An 18306-nucleotide genomic window follows, 5' to 3' on the forward strand; every position below is an offset into this window, starting at 1 on the left:
CTTTGCAATCGTGTGTGTGTTTCTTGGTACGTGCAATTCTCTATGCAACCTTGTAGGAAACTAGCTGTGCTTTGTTGTTTCCACCGGCATTTTTTTTTTAAAACATTTTCCTGCTTTCGGTATTCATAAAGTTTCCTCTTGAAAAACTCCAGTGGCTTACCGACGTAACTCGGGTGAATTGTCTCCAAGTGTCTCTTCAATTTATTAGGTTTCATGCTGCTGTCCCCTGCCAATGTTTTGCGACACAACACACAGAGAGGTCGTTCTTCACCACATTCACTGTGAATCCAAGACAGAGCTATGAGATATAATCCAAACCTTGTCACCAGTGTAGATTTTGTTGTGGTACGTCACTAAAATGAGTCTGGGTTACCGCAAGACCAAACATTCTGCCTGCTAAACTTTAGTTAGGACTTAACAAAACAAAAACAGAGCTTGCAGCCCACACGGAAAGTCTCCACGCCCCCCCAGGGGGGCCCGCCCCACAGTTTGAGAAAGGCTGCCTTACCCAAACCTTAACCATCACAACTAAGTGCCTAACCTTAACCCTTACGCCTACTCTAACCTAAACCCAATTCTAACCCTAACCCTAAAACCAGGTCTTAACCTTGAAAAAGCCCTTTAAAGATAGTTTTTGAACTCACAAAGACATAAATACAAGTACACACACACACACGCACACACACACACACACACACACACACACTCAGTGCTTAATGTATTAGACCATCATCATAAAAGCATCAATATTTCAGAAATCTTGAGAGAAAAAAAGTTATTTATTTTAAGTCATAAATTAATCAAGCATAACATTCAACCACTACAACTTTTTTTTGTAAATCTGAAAACTCATGGATAATAATATTTTGCTTTGGGTGTTAGTCTAATAAATGTGTATATACACATACTGTATATATATATATATATATATACATAAATATATGTATATATGCCTTTACTGTGTGTAAACATACAGTATGCATGCACAATACACAACTATATCACAATAGAAATCCCTTTGTTTTGTGAAGCGCTTCATTAATTAAGTGTGAAGTCAGCTGAATAGCATTATGACGTAACTTAATGCAATTCACAAAGCAGCGTAAACGCCCCATAAAGGGTAATAATGCGTGTGTTTAAATCCCCTGTCCTGCGCTCTGATTGGCTGCCTCTGCGTACACGCGAACCAGAAGTGCAGGCATTTAACATCTGGAAGAAAAGTGAGCTGCACTGGGCAGGGGGGGGGGGAGGAAGAAAACCCTCAAAAGAGTCTGCCAATCAGCGACGAGCTCATTGTAATACAGACCTCTGATTGGCGGAGTCTGCTGTCAAACAACCACCGCGGGGGGGCGTGGCCTGGTCGGCTGCCGGAGTGTTGTGATTTGAGTCTGGCTTCAGTCTCGTCTCAGCAGCGAGAGTCGCCTTTTCAGTGCCGCGGCGCTCTGGGAATACAAACCGTTTCTGCGAAGAAGAAGAAGAAAACTACGCTAAAACTGCGTCGTCACTGCGACTTTACTGTTCCTCCACTGCGTCTCTGTCTCCTCCGAAAGACTGCGACGTTTGCGTTTGTCTTTTTATCGAAGGAACTGGGGAAACAGTGAGGTAAGTAGTGCTTCTCCGCCGCCGCCGCCGCCGCTGCTCTCAGTTTGTTTGGAGTGTGATGCTTCCAACTTTACCCCAGCGTGGAGCTCATTTCTCTGCATTAAATGCGTCCAGGAAAACGGTTCCAATGCCCATTTTCCCCGACACATTTCTCTGAACTCAAACTATCCTTTTACTTAATTGTAGGCTTGTGTGTTGGCGAGTTCGTGTTCTGTTCTTTCTCCTGTGTTGTTAATAATAGTGTCGGTCATTTTTATTTTCACTGAGGGGCAGAGAAAATAAAGTATCAGCTGATGTTGCACTAATTCAGACGCCGTGTTTTTTTTGGACCCATTCTTGGATTTAAATACACGCGAGTTAAAGTGAAACGTGTATTTTTAATGCGTTTTCTTGCTCTATTCAATGCAACTTATCGTCAATTAACGGCGGTTCCTGTGACTGGCTTTGTGCCAACTGGATTTGGATACCCGGGGTTTGTTATTCTGCCATTTTTCTTTTCGTAAATAAAAATATGGAAGTAAAAACAGCACATATTGGGTGGGATATTTTACGGGGAATTGTAGTCTGTAAGTGTGGGATGCCAGGGAAAGAAAGGTGCGTTTACGTGACCGTTTGATTGCATTGACAGGGGCGCAATTTGCACACACTGCTAAATCCTTTGCCCTTTTCATCTGCAGTTTTGTCCTAATGCCAAAACTCGCAGGGGAAAAAAAGCGGTGAGCTCATGGTTGTAACAGGTTTTTGTTTTTTTTGCACGCAGACTTTCTGCAGCTGTTTTAATTTTAATTGTCGTCTCTCCTCCTCTGAGCTTCTTACAAAGAAAGAGGTCGAGGCTCCGGTGCTTTTTCTCTCTGCTGCTGAGCTGCATGAGCCGTTGAAGGGAAAATAAGCTCCGTTCGTAGTGAAACAGAAATGCTCTTCTTGAGCTGTGTATGTGTGTTTTTGTGTGTGTGTTTTTTTTTTTCCACCTTGCTCAAATTGGACCATGATTCGTCTCGGCCTGTTGTGCATCATCTCCCTCAGTGGGTGTTCAGTTTCAGCTGAGGTTAAGAGCAGTTCAGTAGTAAATAAATATCTCCAAAACACAGGCAGATATCGACTGCACTGCTACTTTTTCCCCCATTTCTGTCTCCGTTTAATATTATATTCACAGTATGGTACTTGTCTAGTTTGTGTTTTATTGTTCCCTCTCTATATATTAATTGTTTAAATGCAAAAATTGCATCAATAAAGTGCATCTATCCAAGTCATATATAGGTATTTCTGCTTTAGCCTGGTTCTGCTCCAGTCCTCCAGCAAAAGTTTTGCATATAATATGTGTATTTTATTTATATATATATACACTGCTTTAAGGTTACATCACCTTGACTGCACAGGAGGGACAGCTATTGCTCATTTCTAGTTAAAGCTGCACTCATTGTGAAATTCTGAGCTGATGCATCCATTAAATAATATACTTTTCTATTAAGGTTTCATGCTCTTTTGTATCTGGGATGCAAATAATTATAATCGCATGAGCTTTAACTTAGGTAAAAGACGGACATGTTATCCAGTCTGTAAATGATAGGAAACTGCATTATTATTATTTTTTAAATGACTAATGTGCTAACTTTATGTTTTTTTTTTTTAAATTTTGAGGGGGGTTTACATAAGGAATGAGGCGGAAAATCCGACTCTATCCAAACACCCTACATTCACATCAATGTTCCACTGAGCACAGGCAACAACGCGTGCCGTTGTGCCGTCATGTGACCAGAACATGAGTGAGGGCTGCATACGTCTGCCATGTTGTGGCAGCGTCCCTGTGGACGTATTTATCAACAAAAAGAGGGGGAAAATACAAGGTTGTTAAATGTAAAGAAGCAGCAACGTTTATCATCATATTGTGGGCCATTTATTTCTTCGTTGATGGGAGAATAAAGAATTGTTACGCAGTTTGGAGTGGATGGTGATTTTGAAATGGCTGGTCGTGGCTAGGTGATCAATGAATCGGCACATTACGGATGAGCTTAGCTGTCTAAAGGGGGTAAAACGACCGTTATCACTGTTATTGGTGAATAATCAAGGTTAGTAGTAGTGGTGTCGAGCCGTCCCCTAGTTTACCACCTTGGCGAAAGCTGAAATGCAGTGACGCTGATAACGTAACCGATGTTTGTGTTTTTTTTGTCGTTCTGTGATGGTTTGAATAATCCCGCCGCTAATCCGTCAAATGTATGAAATCATCTTTTATACCACGTCCTGTCACAGAAGTCAAATGCTTATCCCCCCCCCCCCCAGAAAAACATGGACGCTGAGTCAACGGATGTCTTCTCATTTCATGATAAGCCAATCACAGTCAATAAGCTGAACACAGCTGATAAATTAGTGCATCCCTCTGCAGAGAGAGAGCCTCTTGTTTTGGCCGTTAGGGCAGAAGAAACATCGCACACACACACTGCTCCAGTCAGATGTTTAAGTGGAGACAGTGTGGTCAGATCTTGTGATGTTTCTTTCGCTGTTTTTTTTTTCCCCTTATCCCCCCTCGTCATCTACCTCCTCTCCTCAGCTCCTGCAGGGATATCACAGGACAGGGAGGCCATCCACGGATGGCTTGTGGTTTCCTGCCGCAGTTGTACAGTGACGAAGCACTTTGTTCCACTCAGAGGACATTGCAGTGTGGTTTCAGCTCATTTCATTTGACACGTTACCGCTCTGCGAATACAGAGAGGTGCCACTGCCCCAGAGGAGGAGTGGGATGCTGCCCGCGTAGCCTCAGTCTGTCTGATGCTTACCGGCCGGCAGTTATCAGTCAGCACTCCCACTTACACTACATATAGTGCATACAAATGTATATATTATAGCCTTGTTTCAGGCAGTCTTCTCCGTTCATAAACAATAAACGCTTAGCCTTTCCTCCCCCCGCCCCCTTACTTTTTCTCAAACACCATTATGAAAGTCACATTCTGCTGATGGCTGAGTTATAGCGGTAAATGTGCGAGTACCAGCAGTGCATTCATTTCCTTGTCACCACTGAAAATTGCTCGCTCTTTGTCCAACTCTCATTTCCCGGGCCTGATAGGTCCCCCGCTCAGTTAGCATGGTTAATGGTGCATTTAGCCCAGTGTGTAATTTTATTTCCGATTTCCATTTCGGCACTTTGCTCTTAGTTTGAAATGACAAGAGGCCCCAACGGAGGGGCCTCGCGTGTGCAGATGGCATCTTCCTAATGGTCCTCAGGGTAATGATGGTTGAAATAAGCTCCTAACTGGGGGCTGAGGGCTGTGGCCCCTGGGGGAAGTTTGATTCCCATTTTCATCATCGAGATAAAGTGCTCAATATCTGCACATAGCTTCATAAAACTCTCACGCACTCAAGTAAGTTTATAGTTTAGATGAGTCATTGGGGAGGAAAAACAAACAAACTGGATTTCAGTGGAACAATGAAGATATGTTACATTAACCCCACCATAGTAAATTTGAAGTTGCTGAATTGAAGCACCGGAGCTCATGACATGTCCATTTCTATCTCAGTGGAAATTGAGAGTATTGGGTAATATCTTTTTGGACTATTGTTGTGTTTCCCACAAATAGACTTCACATCGGCGGGGCTGCCTGTTTTGTTAACAACAGCTAGAGTGTGCTTAGTGAACCATTTCGGTGTTTTGTCAAGGATCCTTTTCTCGTGCCGGTTTGGTACTCGTCCCAAAACATTGTGAGGTGCACAGAGCAGAAAATGAGCGGTACTCAGAAATTCAAAGGGTGAGCAAAGACCTTCACTCAGATTGAAAACAATTACAGATTTATTTCACAGCGTCAAGAGAAGGGTGCGCAATGTGTGACCTTTGCACGTCATGAACACAGTGAAAACAGATCATTATTGCACATCATCGTCCCAGGTTCAGAGAGAGCAGAAAAAACAGCATTCTGATATTTAAATGTTGAGAAGGGTTAATGGGAGGAGGAACTGTGACAGGTACATGCTCTGTGCTCACCAGACGTCGCTAAAAAAGTGACACGACTCCCTGTGAGGACGGTTAAAAGATCTTTATGGGGTGTTGTGATGGCTCAACGGTGGGTAGAATTCCTACCGTTGCTGTTGATGGAGGCAGGGAGGAGGGTGAGTGAGGGATGGCGGGCTCAGCAGAGTGAAACAGTGTCGCGTGTCAAAAAGTGGACCAGGCAATGACACAGAGGTTGACTCACAAGTATTTGTCGTTATATTTTGTATTAAAATATAAACTATATATATATATATATATATATATATATATATATATATATATATATATATATATATATATATATATGTATATGTATGTATTTTATTTTGCCAGGCGAGAAGATTTTTTTTTTAATTTTATTTTATTAATCCCCTTAGGGAAATTATTCCTCTGCATTTGACCCATCCTAGAATTAGGAGCAGTGGGCTGCCACACTGAGTAGCGCCTGGGGAGCAATGGGGGTTGGGTACCTTGCTCAGGGGTACCCCGGCCCTTTTGGCCAGGTGGAGATTTTGAACCAGCGACCCTCCGGTTACAAGCCAAGTTCCCTTTCCACTTGGCCACGGGCTGCCCATAGGGGTCTTGTCATTTTGCATCGATTACAAAAACAAAACAGTCCCTCTCTGCTTACTTTGAGTATTGTGAACATGACTGACTGACCTTCTGAGACTGACATTCTCTGTGTAAACACTGTGGATATTTCTTTTTTTTTAAATTTTTTTTTTTTACAAGCACAGTCCAGCTCAAGTAGCGTCTAATATGTGCGGGAATGCTCTTGACTACAGCAATTAGTCTGAAGTGTCTCAGACCCTAAGCTCACGGTGGTTCCCTGCAACAGACACTGTGTAAGGAATGGGCCGGCAGCAGCGGCGTCCGCGCTTCAAGAGGCAACAGTTAATCTCGGCTCGTCACCCGCAACATACGGCTCTTTGTTTGACCCTGCACCTAAAGGGGGCATCGGTCTGTGGCATCTCATATTTCATTTTGATAATGGCCGGTTGCCCGTGGCAACTGCGCAGCCAATAGGAGCCCCGCTTCTTGAAGGTGATGGTGGGAAAAAAAGCAGAAAAGGGGGCGGGCTGTTGGGATCTGAGCCTCCAAGGCTGCGTCCCTCCACCCTCACCTCTTCCCGGCTGGCTGCGCTTTGTCCAGTGAAGGGTGTGGGACCCCTGGGGAGTGAATTATTACCTGTCAGCCCTGCAGACCCACCTCATCCATAATCCAGAGCTGACACAGCACAAGCCAGTTCAGCCTATCTGCTGAGACCACCGGGCCTTGGCCTCCAGGTTTGGCCCCGTTTGGCCACAGCTGCTATGAAATCGCATTAACATGTTGCATCGAGCGTTACAAATGGACAGGTTAAGAATAGCAGGTGGACGTGCGTCGTGTTTTCTGCTGGCACAAGTCCTCCCGTCACTGTGCTTGCTTTCTTTTTTTATTCCCCAGATAGTTTTCAGTCATTTCTTCTTCTGTGCAGAAACAGCTTCTCTGCTGCAAGTGAAAGAGAAGTTTCTCCACCTACATTTTTGCTGATTCAGTGCTCCGTGTCCTGCAGGTATACGGGTCTGCATGATTTTTAAAGTTCATTTACAGATTGGCTGTGACACAGGCATAATGTCCACTGCCAGGATAGTTACATCTGTTTCCCTGTTGCAGCTGCAGATTTCTGCTCGAAACCCATGAACACAGTGGATGTTTTCACTGCGGACAATCTTTTCTCCCCCAAGTCCAATCATCAGCCATTAGATTTGAATCCTTGGCAGACTTGTAATTACTTTTGAATCAAGAAACATGCGTGCCGTGGCTTCTCTCCTGTGGTCCTGGTGTGGTTGGGTGCAGGACTGGAAATTATGTTCAAGATGATGAGTGTGTAAATTCTGCGAGGAAAAGCTTTGAGTTCAGTCAAAGGCTAGAGGGAAGGAGAAGGAGAAGGAGAAAAAGATGGCATGAGGCAAAAGACCACAAACTGGACAAGTGACAGGCCTGCGTCCATCCATCCAGACTGGCTGTCTTCCTGTGGCTTTGTCGAGCTGTTTTTCAGAAACGTTAACCCCTTGTCGAACATGGAGTCGGGCTCCGCTTGCCAACCCCCACGGCCACAAGCAGCGCAGCGGTAACACTGGAAGAGTGTCTGGTTAGTCCAGCAATTACAGGGAAAAAACAACGTGTAGCACGCTATGTCAGCAAATTGCCTCCGAATTATATTTTTAGGCTCATGAAAGCATCTTTGTAGTAAATTAAAACCTCTGTTGTTGTTTATTTTTTCAAGGGTTTACTCTACTTTGTTTCATTTATGTGCACAGTCATGCACAGAGGTTTCTGTGTGTTGTTAGTGGTTTTGTTAAAGACCTGCGGCAGTGTATGATTCATGCATTTTGCTCCCTCACTCCTGCACTAGTTGCCCTTTAGGCTGAAAAAGAAAGTAGCTTTACAGTACGTCTCATTGCAGCCGCTCACACTGATTTGTGTCACAATAAGGTGCCGCATTGTCTGTGTAGTGCAGCATGGAAGCAGCATGTGCAACAAAGACAATAGAATAATGAACGCAAAGAGATTGAATCATTCGAAATCAATTCCTGCTCTTTTTTAATGCGTATTTCATGCAAATAAGTCGCTAATTTGGCCAAACGTGTGCATCTCCACTGCTTTAAAAGGATTATTAGCTGATGACTAAAGCTTGAAAAAATCTCTCTCTCCCCTACTTCTTGGCAGCTTATAATATTAATTCCCAAAAGATTGAGACAATGCAGACACGACAGCACACTTGGAAAGCAACGGAAACATCCCTTCCTCTCTGCGTCCACTTCCATTCTCCTCACCTCCGTGTTTAATGGGACGAAGCGACTGAAATAAGGCAACAAATGTCTCTGTAAATAGCCTCACGCCATACATAACCTGCTATTGATTGCTGAACTCTCGGTTTGGTAGGTTGGGGGGCATCAGGTGCATTGGTTTGTTGTTCCAAATGATTTCTTCATCACTTCATAATGAGGGTGGGCAGACCTCCCGCTTCATTGATTAGCCGTTTGAGCTGAAAGTGTAGGAACCCCCCCCACACCCTGCTGAGGTCCCACTCTCCTCTTGCAGGTACAGCATGAATCAGAAGGTGCTGTAGAGCTATAGAGTCTTATTTTTCTCATAATAATACAGCGGCTGACTGTGATAGTAGTGTCAGGGGTCATTTACTTAAAGTGCTGTGTTTCCCATTAGTTATTTAAAGTGCATCACCTTGCCATGGGTTATTTTTTGTTTTGTAGTTATCTCCCGACAGCCAATGACATTATTATTATTATTATTTGTATTATTATTATTATTATTATTATTTTACATTGTGATGGAAACGATCACATCGTCCTACACCAGTGCCCTGAATACAGAATGAAAAAATGAACTTGCAGACCTTTATTATTTATTATTTTCACAATTGATTCATGTGTTAATTTTTTCAAGTCCCTAAAATGGCAGAAAATGGTGAATAATGGTCATTTGGATTTTTCTGTTACATCGAAAGCTACAAAAATCGGCGAACACCTTCTTTTTAAAAGAACAATCAATAATTTAATTTAGTATTATTAATTATAATCGATCATCATTGCAGCCTAAATCAAAGAGCGATAGTGCCTTTTGTGTTGTGAACAAAATATTTACAAATGGAGAGAAAGCGCAGGGATTTCAGTTACATACGTTTCAGACACAGTCGTCTTCTGCCTTAAAAACCTCCTGCAGATGGATGTTAACAACCAGGGAAATAAATGTGTTAATCACATTCATTTATTTCATGTAAATGATTCCACGAGTTGTGAGACGTGGCCTCGTTTTGCTCTGATCTTTTTTACTTTAACAAACTAATGACCAAAGTTTCATTGAACTGCTGATTGTGTAAATACTGGATATGCCTCCATTATCCACGAGCACTGGTTCAATGGTCAGTGCTATAAATTAATAAGGTCGTATCTACCAGTGCAGATCTCCGGGTGTGTGGGAGTGTTTTTCATTCGCTGCTGTGAGCATCTGAATTAGCTCGTATCACTGTGTTCTGTCATAACTATAGGGAGGCACGGTATACAGCCAGCATGCACGTGTGTTTGTGTGTTTTCTGACATTTTATGGACCAAACGAACACTTGATTAATCGATAAATTAATCGACAGATGAACCGGTTATGAAAATGACCGTTAGTTACAGCTCTATAGTATTTACATCTGAAGTCTGTGTATCTAAACATCCGTTTTCCTTTGCTTCTCATATCAATCTTGGTGATTAATCGATGCACATTTTGTCAAAGACACTTCCTTTAGATTCCATAGGCACCGCAAGACAAATCATCAACTTCCCGTGCTTTGTTTTCCGGCCTCAGAACGTATGTGATGTGTGTGACAACATAAAAGCCCTTTTCCTTGTGAGTTTCGATTTGTGAAGTTTACTTTTTTTTCTCTTCGTGGACTTATTTCCTTTGCTTGTTCAGCCATGGTGGCTATCACAGCTTGAACCAGCCGCCCGGTTATTCTCCTATTTCCTCCCAACAAACGGCTGTTGTTGCTGAAGGAAATGCAACATCCATCTTTGTGCCAGAGGTTATTTCCCTGGAAAGACCTACCAGACACCTCGAGACGCTCTCTGATTTGCTGTGAAGTCTTAGGACGAGCGTCTGGCACAGCAGACATTTGTCTTGTTTTCAGCAGAAGAAGCGGTTCTCCTGACACATGTCGACCTGAATTGGAAAGTGTCTTCCCCCCCCAAAACAATGGTCCATTGAGAATATAGTTATTTAGTTAATGAGATTCTTTGTAGTGGTGTGACATGTCATCCTGCCTCTGGTGACACAGATTGAAATCTCTGAAGTGATGGAATGATGAAATTAGGAGAAAACACGACTAATGCAGACATGATGAAATAATAAAAAAAAAAAAGCAGGTTGGCTTCATTTAAATTGGCTGATAAAGAATCTGTCAGCTGCACCTGTTTAGGCAGAGCTCGGCTTTTCAGCTGTTTGTCAGTTTAAATTAAAGTGAATTAGACAAATGTACCTCGCAGACTGTTAAATTTTACTTTTATTTAAGAGTCGCGGCATGTCCGAGCTCCGGCTTTGTGCGGTTTTAAGATAAGGGAAACTTTAATGCAGGTAATCTTGTGAAGACTTTCTGTGGGGAGACAGTGACAGATGTGCTGAAGTTCAAACCACAATTAGGGGCTGCAAATACATATTATTTTCATTATTAATGGACGTGTCAGTCAGTTGTTTTTTTTTTTATCCACTGTTTCGTCTGTGAAATGTCAAATGACGTCAAATATCAATCACAACCTAAAGGGCAGTGGGAAAAAAATAGTTTATTTTCTTTTGTGAACTGAAACTTTTCGTTGAACCATTTGACATTTGACAAGAGTAAATGGTTAAAACTAGTTCCACCATTTCAACTGAAATACAGTACTCGATCCCTAAGGCAGTTTGGTTTAGTTACTAGTCGACGAGTAATCAATCATTAAAATGATAAACTGACTAACTCGATAACCTTCAAAATAAGAGCCAGCGTCACACTGTTCAAAGCTAACCTAGCTGCATCCGTGCAGTCTTTGTTAATGAGAAGAGGACAAAAGTGATGATTTGTTGTTTGCTGTGACAGTGGAGGACGCAAACTAGCTCAACTGTCCTCTCTTTATGTTTTGTAAAGCGGTATTTTTTGGTTTTAAACATTAGACGGCCAGTAACGAACAAGTCTGTGGACTCGGCTGTTAGCTTAGCTGTTAGCTAAGCAGCCAAGTTAGCAGGCTTGACGGTGTATGTCAACAGTGTCAACTAATCATTGAAAGAGACAGAAACAGAACAAGACACAGACGTACAAAACACTCACAGACATCCACAACAATGTGCTAAAATCCTGTTCACTTGTTTTGAGCTAATACTTAAGTTTATGTGACAGTTACATTTTGGATAAAGCTCTGGAGATCACATAATTCCTGGGATTAAATGCCAATTTATTTGTAGAGCTTCAAATGTTGATTATTTTCTTTATCTGATTAATCTTTTGTCTATTTTCTTGATTAATTCATTCGTAGTTGGTGATTAATTTAGTTCTTGATTACTATCAGTAGGGATTAACTGAATGACTTACTTAGGGTTCGGGAAAACTAAGAAACTCCATTTTGCGGTCAGACAAAGAAAGGTAAACACAGACCTCATGTTGAGGATTAGGACGGTTTGAGTGTGTTTTTTTTTCTCCCCCCTGCGATAGTTTCTGGCCTGGTTCAAATTTCCAATTTTGAGACTGATGCCAGCGATTAAATGGATTTTTCAACTTAATGTTTGGAAGTTTGTGTTGTGTCGTGATGTCCCCTGGGGCGAATTTCGCTCGAAATTCACTGGACTGAACACAAACTGTTCTAAGACTTTAAAGGAAGCATAGAAGTGTTGTTTTTGGAAAGGGAAACTGAGTCTTCATTCCTGAGCCTGCAGAACAGATTAAAACAGAACAAGGGGTGATGCAGAGAAATGTGGGTCAAGAGTTTTTGGCAGCATAAGACTGACGGATAGAATATCTGATATCAGATTTTTTTTTTTTAATCTGTTGCACAGAAATTGTCTGGCTTGTCAAATTTTGGCTGAAACAATTAGGCTGAATGTGTGAGAAAGGGGTGGATGTGTGTAGGTTGGAATTGGGGGGGGCTCAGTTACTATAGAAGTAATTCTGAGTTATGATCGTGTCTCATTGTTGCTCATTGCAGTTTTTGAAATGAGAATTTTTATGGCCCTGAAACGTGAAATGAAGCAGGAAATTAAAAAGCTAAGATAAGCCATTCCTCCCCCCCCCCCCCCCCTTCTGTCCTCTTCATCCAATGCCGCTGCTTTCACACAGTCATTCTCCATCATATCCCGTCTCTGCTCCACACTCACCCACTCACAAGGTGACAGGTATTCACATATTTAATTTAAGTGTTCGGAGAAAATTTGCCTTTGTCCCTCGGAAGAGTTATCACGTCTTGTGTAAACGAAATGCGCTCTCCTCCCCCCCCCCCGCGCGCTCGGCGTTGTGACGGGACATGCGTAAGCCCGAACCTCATCTGATTTACAAACTTTTTCCAAGAATACCGGCGCTGTTTGACCTTGATCCTTGAGAAGTTGCACTAGTCCCTTCTGCATACTTTTCAACGGAGAGCGTAAAGTTGAACTCCGCAAGCCCTAATTTAAGGTTAAAGGTTCACCGATGGTTTATGAAACTCAGATTGGATTCCTGACTCACCTTTTCCTCCAGGCTCTTTATCCAATTTAAGCACTCTGTGCTCTGCAGATAGTGATTGTGGCAGATTTTCAGCAAACAGCACTCCTGCATACCCTTCATGCTTAAATCTGGAATGAGTTAAATTTAGAATAGGCCGTGTTTTTTCTATTAAGACGTTGCTAAATCCCTGCCTGTGGAAGTGTTCTACCTATATGCAGACTTGTGGTTGTTCTTAATGTATTCTTGAACTCTCGTCTCTATTATTTGTGTATATTTTAGTGGTCACCATATGTGCAGGGAACATTTGGCTCGGGCACGGTGTAAGATAAGTCTGCTCGCCTACACTTAGCTTGGTCATTTTCTTCCATTTCTCAGAACTCCGGGCTGGTTTCCATCGAATCGAGGCTATTTTTAAAACTCGTCTTTGGGGGGAAGAGTGTGGAGGTTTATCAGGGAGGAGGGGGTTCAGTTAGTGTCATATGAATCCAAACTGGGCAGTGGTCCAGGATGAGTAAAACACACCTCCCCCCCTCCCCTCCGGTGTGTTGAAGTCTTCCCATTCCAAGAGTGTGTGTGTGTTTGTGTGAGTTCATTAACCATGTGTTGACTCACCCCTGCAGCTGTGTCTGTGTGGATATGAGTGGGAGACACAGGGAGAGAAGGGAATGCTGCATGATTGTGGTCAGGACAGAATTGATTCTTCATAGCTACATCATGAGTCTTTCGGCATTGATGTGCCGAAGTCATATTGGATTTTTAAACTGTGCCCTAACCAGTTATTTCTTTTACATTAAAACCTTTGGCACGGCGCAACATGGCTCCATTGTTCCATATCATGTGAACTCGGGCTGTGACCTACATTCCCTAATGCTATTAACTTAACTGCCGTCGTTTGAACTAGAAAATGTAAACAACTGCCAGCGGCCAGTCACGACAGTCTAAATATTCTTATGACGATATTTGTTTTAGCACGTTATTTTTCTATCACATCGAGTGATTAGCTATTTCCCTAATCACCTAAGCCCTAAAAACATGCTGTTTCCATTCCGTTTTTTGAGGTGAACTACTTTTGAACAGGAAAGGTTTATCATGAATCCTGTGTGGTGAGGTCATCCAGCCACGTCTGCTAAAATAATCACGAGCCCCTATGCGGACGTCTGTGTGTAGATTAATATTTATGACTGTTGGGACTACACACATTCACTGTGGTCCAGATAGAACAATATACTGGAGCTGAAAGGAATCTGCGAGCAGATACGCATGTGTGGAACATTAGACCGACGCACACCCTCATTTTAGTATTAATTAAACTGTGAGTAGGTTTGTATGCACATAGTCTCGCTGGACATGTCATTTATTAATTGAGTACGACAGAAAATGTCAGAAAATGAGGAAAGATGTTGATTTTTGTTCCCAAATCTCAAAATTCAGTTTACTTTCATAGAGAAGCAACGAAACCAGAACATATTCACATTTAAGTCGTTTTACTGCGTCCCTTCTTCCCTCGCATGTTACCTGTGTCTTTGGAAGAAGCACATCTTGGCATAGGCTCGCTGACGCAGATGAGATTTATCTCCATGTGGTAAAGAATAACAAGTTATTTTTAGAAACTCTTGTCTGGAGGATCTAAGCGATTTGTTTGGTGTCATTAGAGTATCAAAGTTTGATTCTGAAATCAGGGAATGATGAATGTGCAGACTTACTCCGTGTGTGTGGAAGGATTTTAACATCTTTGAACTAAAGCAAACACGCACGCAACACATCGCGGCGAGTGAAACGCGTTGCAAACGAGCTGTCGTCGTCGAGCTGGCGGTTGTTGTGCATCTATATGACTGGATTGAAGTCATTAAATTGTGAGATTTATCCAAGCAAAAGGATGATTTATTTAGAGCTTAAAGGTCTGGGTTGCCATGTACGTTTCGGTCCGTCTCTATTCTATGACACTGCCACATGGTATCAATACAGAAGCATCTAACATCTGTTGTGGATGAGAGGGTGTTGCTGCTCACATGAGGACAGTCGCGGAGTAATCGCCGAGGATAATTTTAGCCATAATTGTGCAGCACGGTGTGAGTGTGTGTGTTTTTTGCCTGCAGTGATGTAGACGACTGCTTCAGGCTGAACAAAAAAAACAAAAACAAAACAAGCTAACAAAATAAAAACATGTTCATTAATTTACTCCGAGGCTGTAACCTTACTTCTGCCAAGAGACACACACACACACACACACACACAGCACAACACCTCCCACTCGGTCACACGAGCCACTCTGTCGCTCCGGCGAATGAATCCCCGTCGTCGGCTCTTTGATCTCTCCTCGTTTCTCTCCCGCTCGTCCTCCCCTGTCTCCTCGGTTTCTCCCTGAGGGACATTTTCTGGTGAGTGACAGCACAAATCCACCGCGGGGTAAACAAAGCAACCACCACAATTGCTCGCTGTTGCTTTAATGTCACAACTCAATGACAGGTGGCCGGGTAAAAGGAATGAGGGGGCAGTACTCTCAAGCTTTCACTCTTTGCCCGCCCCCCCCCGTCTCCGTACACTCTCGCCCTCCAGCAAAACATAGACGCTGCACTGGCGTGTGCCTGTTGCTACAGGTACCAGTGGGATGAAGTGTCAGGAAGTCCAGTTCAGATGGGCCATCAAGCAAAGAGATGTTACACAGCTGGTTTTCTCTCCCTGGAGGCGGGATTTTAGGGCTTTGCTAAGTTGTCCTGACAGCAGTCATTTTCCCTTACATCTTGATGCTTACAAGGTAAACGGTAAAATGAGCGGAATGCGGCAAGCTACAAAAACAAAATTCACTCCGTGGCAAGTCCTTGCACATATATTTGCTTAACTGGTGTTTTAGTTGCACCTAAGCATTGGCTGCACAGCCATTTCCTTACCCATTACCCGTCGATGGCCAATCTCTCCTCCTTATCACAACATTAAAGCCTGGTTAAATGTGGCAAATTGCCCACAGAGAGAAGCAGCAGCGGCGGCGAGTCTTGAGTATTGATAATAAAAAGTTAGTTATCCACTGTAACGACACCGAGGGGAAACGCTGTCCAATTGGAGGTCCATGACTGGTTTTATTTTTCCTGTTTCGAGTCAGTGCTCCAAAGCAGGTTTGACTTCACTTGACTTGAACCTTAAATTTTGGCCAGAGAGTGTTTCCTGGAAAAATATTATTCTGTGTAGGTGCAGCTGTAGCTCAGGAGGTTCTTCACAAAGTTCACCCCTAGCTCCTCCAGTCCATGTGCCAAAGCGTCCGAAAACCCTGAACCCCAAATTGCTCATGACTGTGATGCCTGGTACCGGCAGTGTGTGAATAATGTGTGAGGAGGAGAAAACACTCCATAAAAATGCACTTTATTTAGTTCAGCATTCAATACAACTATATTAATCCCAAAGGCAATTTTGTTTAGAGCAAGTAGTATATATAGATATGAACTGACTAACAACCATAAAGACACACAATAATAGAGCTGTATACTTATATTGAGGAAATGCTCAAATGGTTTATATTAAAATTGCCAAAATTACTAAAAAGTCACCCTCAATATAGAAATTAATTGTTCTTAAGTTTTAAGCAACCCAGTTGTTGGGAAATGTGTGAATGTCTGCACGTCTGAATGGGCGGTGCCATATATCCAAATAGGATGCAGCAATGCAACCACACTTTGCCTGATCAAGTAAAAACTAATTTCTATTGAAAACTGGTCGTAAACGCATGCCATCAATACTCCAGCTTAAAACACATCAAACTATCTCGCATTTAAAGTAGTTGGTTTAAAAAATCCACATAGTTTGTTAATGACTTTTAGTTTTCACATAGTTTCCAAAGCTGAAAGAGAACTTGGCTTGTGACCAAAGGGTTGCCGGTTTGAGTCCCTGCCAGGTCCAGGGCTGGGCTACTGCTGAACTTAAATTATAACCAATGAGCAAACCTACATTATCACCACTGACTGCTGGGATCTGGACCGGATCATTTGACTCATAGACGTGTGTGTTTGTGCCAGTGATGTGTAAATTACAAACAAGTATCGTGTTTCCGTGATGAACTCATGAGTCATTTGAAATGCACTCGCACCGCAGTGATCCGGCGCACTTCCTGCGTCGTGCTCCACTCGTCAGCACTTTCCACACTGATTTGAAAATGAAATGCACAACAATGACATAAAAGGGAGAGGGAGAGAGAGTGCCTGACTGCTCTGTACCCAACATTTGCGAGGGACACAGGTCAGTAATCGTGTCGAGGCAGTCCATTCACGAGGACACTCTTTTTAATTAGACTATGTTCTTTTAATTAACCAGCCAACATAATGTCTGTGTCCATTCGTCACCCCCTGCTCTGTGTGAATACACCCTCTTTTGTCTCATTGCGGTTCCACAGCTCCTTGTTACCTATTATACTTCCTTATTCACTGAAATTTATTTTTTTCCCCTTCCTTCTCTTTTAGATTAGCATGATAATACCCTATGGAGGGGAGGGAAAGTGGTAGAGAGCTATTGCGGGGCTGCTCATCAGATTCACTGTGTGCAAGACCGTGGTTATTATCATACTGAATGCACCATCAGTTAAACTAACAGCCTGAATTCCGACATTTATCTCCAATATCATAGTGCGACTGTCAATTGCATGGGGAGCACAATGGCAAATTATGGGTTATGTCTTGCTCCTTGGAGTCTGGATCGTTCCCCAGTGTAATTACGCTATGCTAATTCTGCCCCCCCCCACCCCCTTTGCCCCTCACATTTCCCATGACAGAAACAAGGCTTCTCCGACTGTTCGGGTGTCAAGAGATGGGTGAAGTGAAAGATGAGTGAATAAATGTGAGCCTTTGTGAACCGGTTGTGGCCCCAAAAACTCAAGGCCATCCCCGCTTCCTCCCCTTCAGGAGGTTGGGGTGAGAGGCTCTGCTAGAACTTGTAGCCCTTTTTTTTTCTTGCAGAGACGGGGTCGTATGGGGGTCAGGCCACCTTGAACCCCTCCACTGGATTTATTGTGTTGGCGGTGGACAGGGTCAGGTCATGCTCCTCCCCTCAACACGAGGACTTTGTTAGAATCGGACATGAAGCAGACATTTGCCTGCACTGACAAACCCCTGTCAAGGTCTCCAAGGAGAACCCTTCAGAGGTCAGAAGTCATGTGTTAACGGGGGGGGCGCACCCGTGTGGCATGACCTGAATACTGATTGATTTTCATGAGTGGGTGTTGTGGGAGGAGGGGCCTTAGCCTGGTGACCGTAGGCGGGGGGTTAAGCCACTTACGCTACCCCATGTGGCGATGTGGAGTGAGGGAATGTGGTACAAAGGAAACGGGAAGGATTCACAACTTGCTGGACTCCTCTGCTCCACTGTACCTCAGCGGGAGTGTGTTTTCACTTTCCCTGAAACAAGACACTCAACCACATGTTTTTCTTTTAATAGACGGCTAAGTGGAGAAAGGGCAGGAGTGTGGCCTGTTTCCCAGATGATCACTGGGTGGTTGGCATCTGCTGGAAGGGAAGACGGAAAAGGTCTTTCT

General features: G+C 43.1%; 1 protein-coding gene across 2 annotated transcripts in view; it reads left to right on the forward strand.

Moving 5' to 3' along the window:
• Window positions 1-1383: 1383 nt before the first annotated feature.
• The window catches only part of sema6e (sema domain, transmembrane domain (TM), and cytoplasmic domain, (semaphorin) 6E), a 171836-nt gene continuing 154913 nt past the window's right edge, over window positions 1384-18306 (forward strand). For both annotated transcript variants that reach the window (XM_058647097.1, XM_058647099.1), the window contains exon 1: window positions 1384-1602. The gene's annotated coding sequence lies outside the window, so the exon portion shown is untranslated. The remainder of the gene's footprint in view (window positions 1603-18306) is intronic.

This window comes from Solea solea, chromosome 13, assembly GCF_958295425.1.
Source record: "Solea solea chromosome 13, fSolSol10.1, whole genome shotgun sequence".
NCBI classification, from domain to species: Eukaryota; Metazoa; Chordata; class Actinopteri; order Pleuronectiformes; family Soleidae; genus Solea; species Solea solea.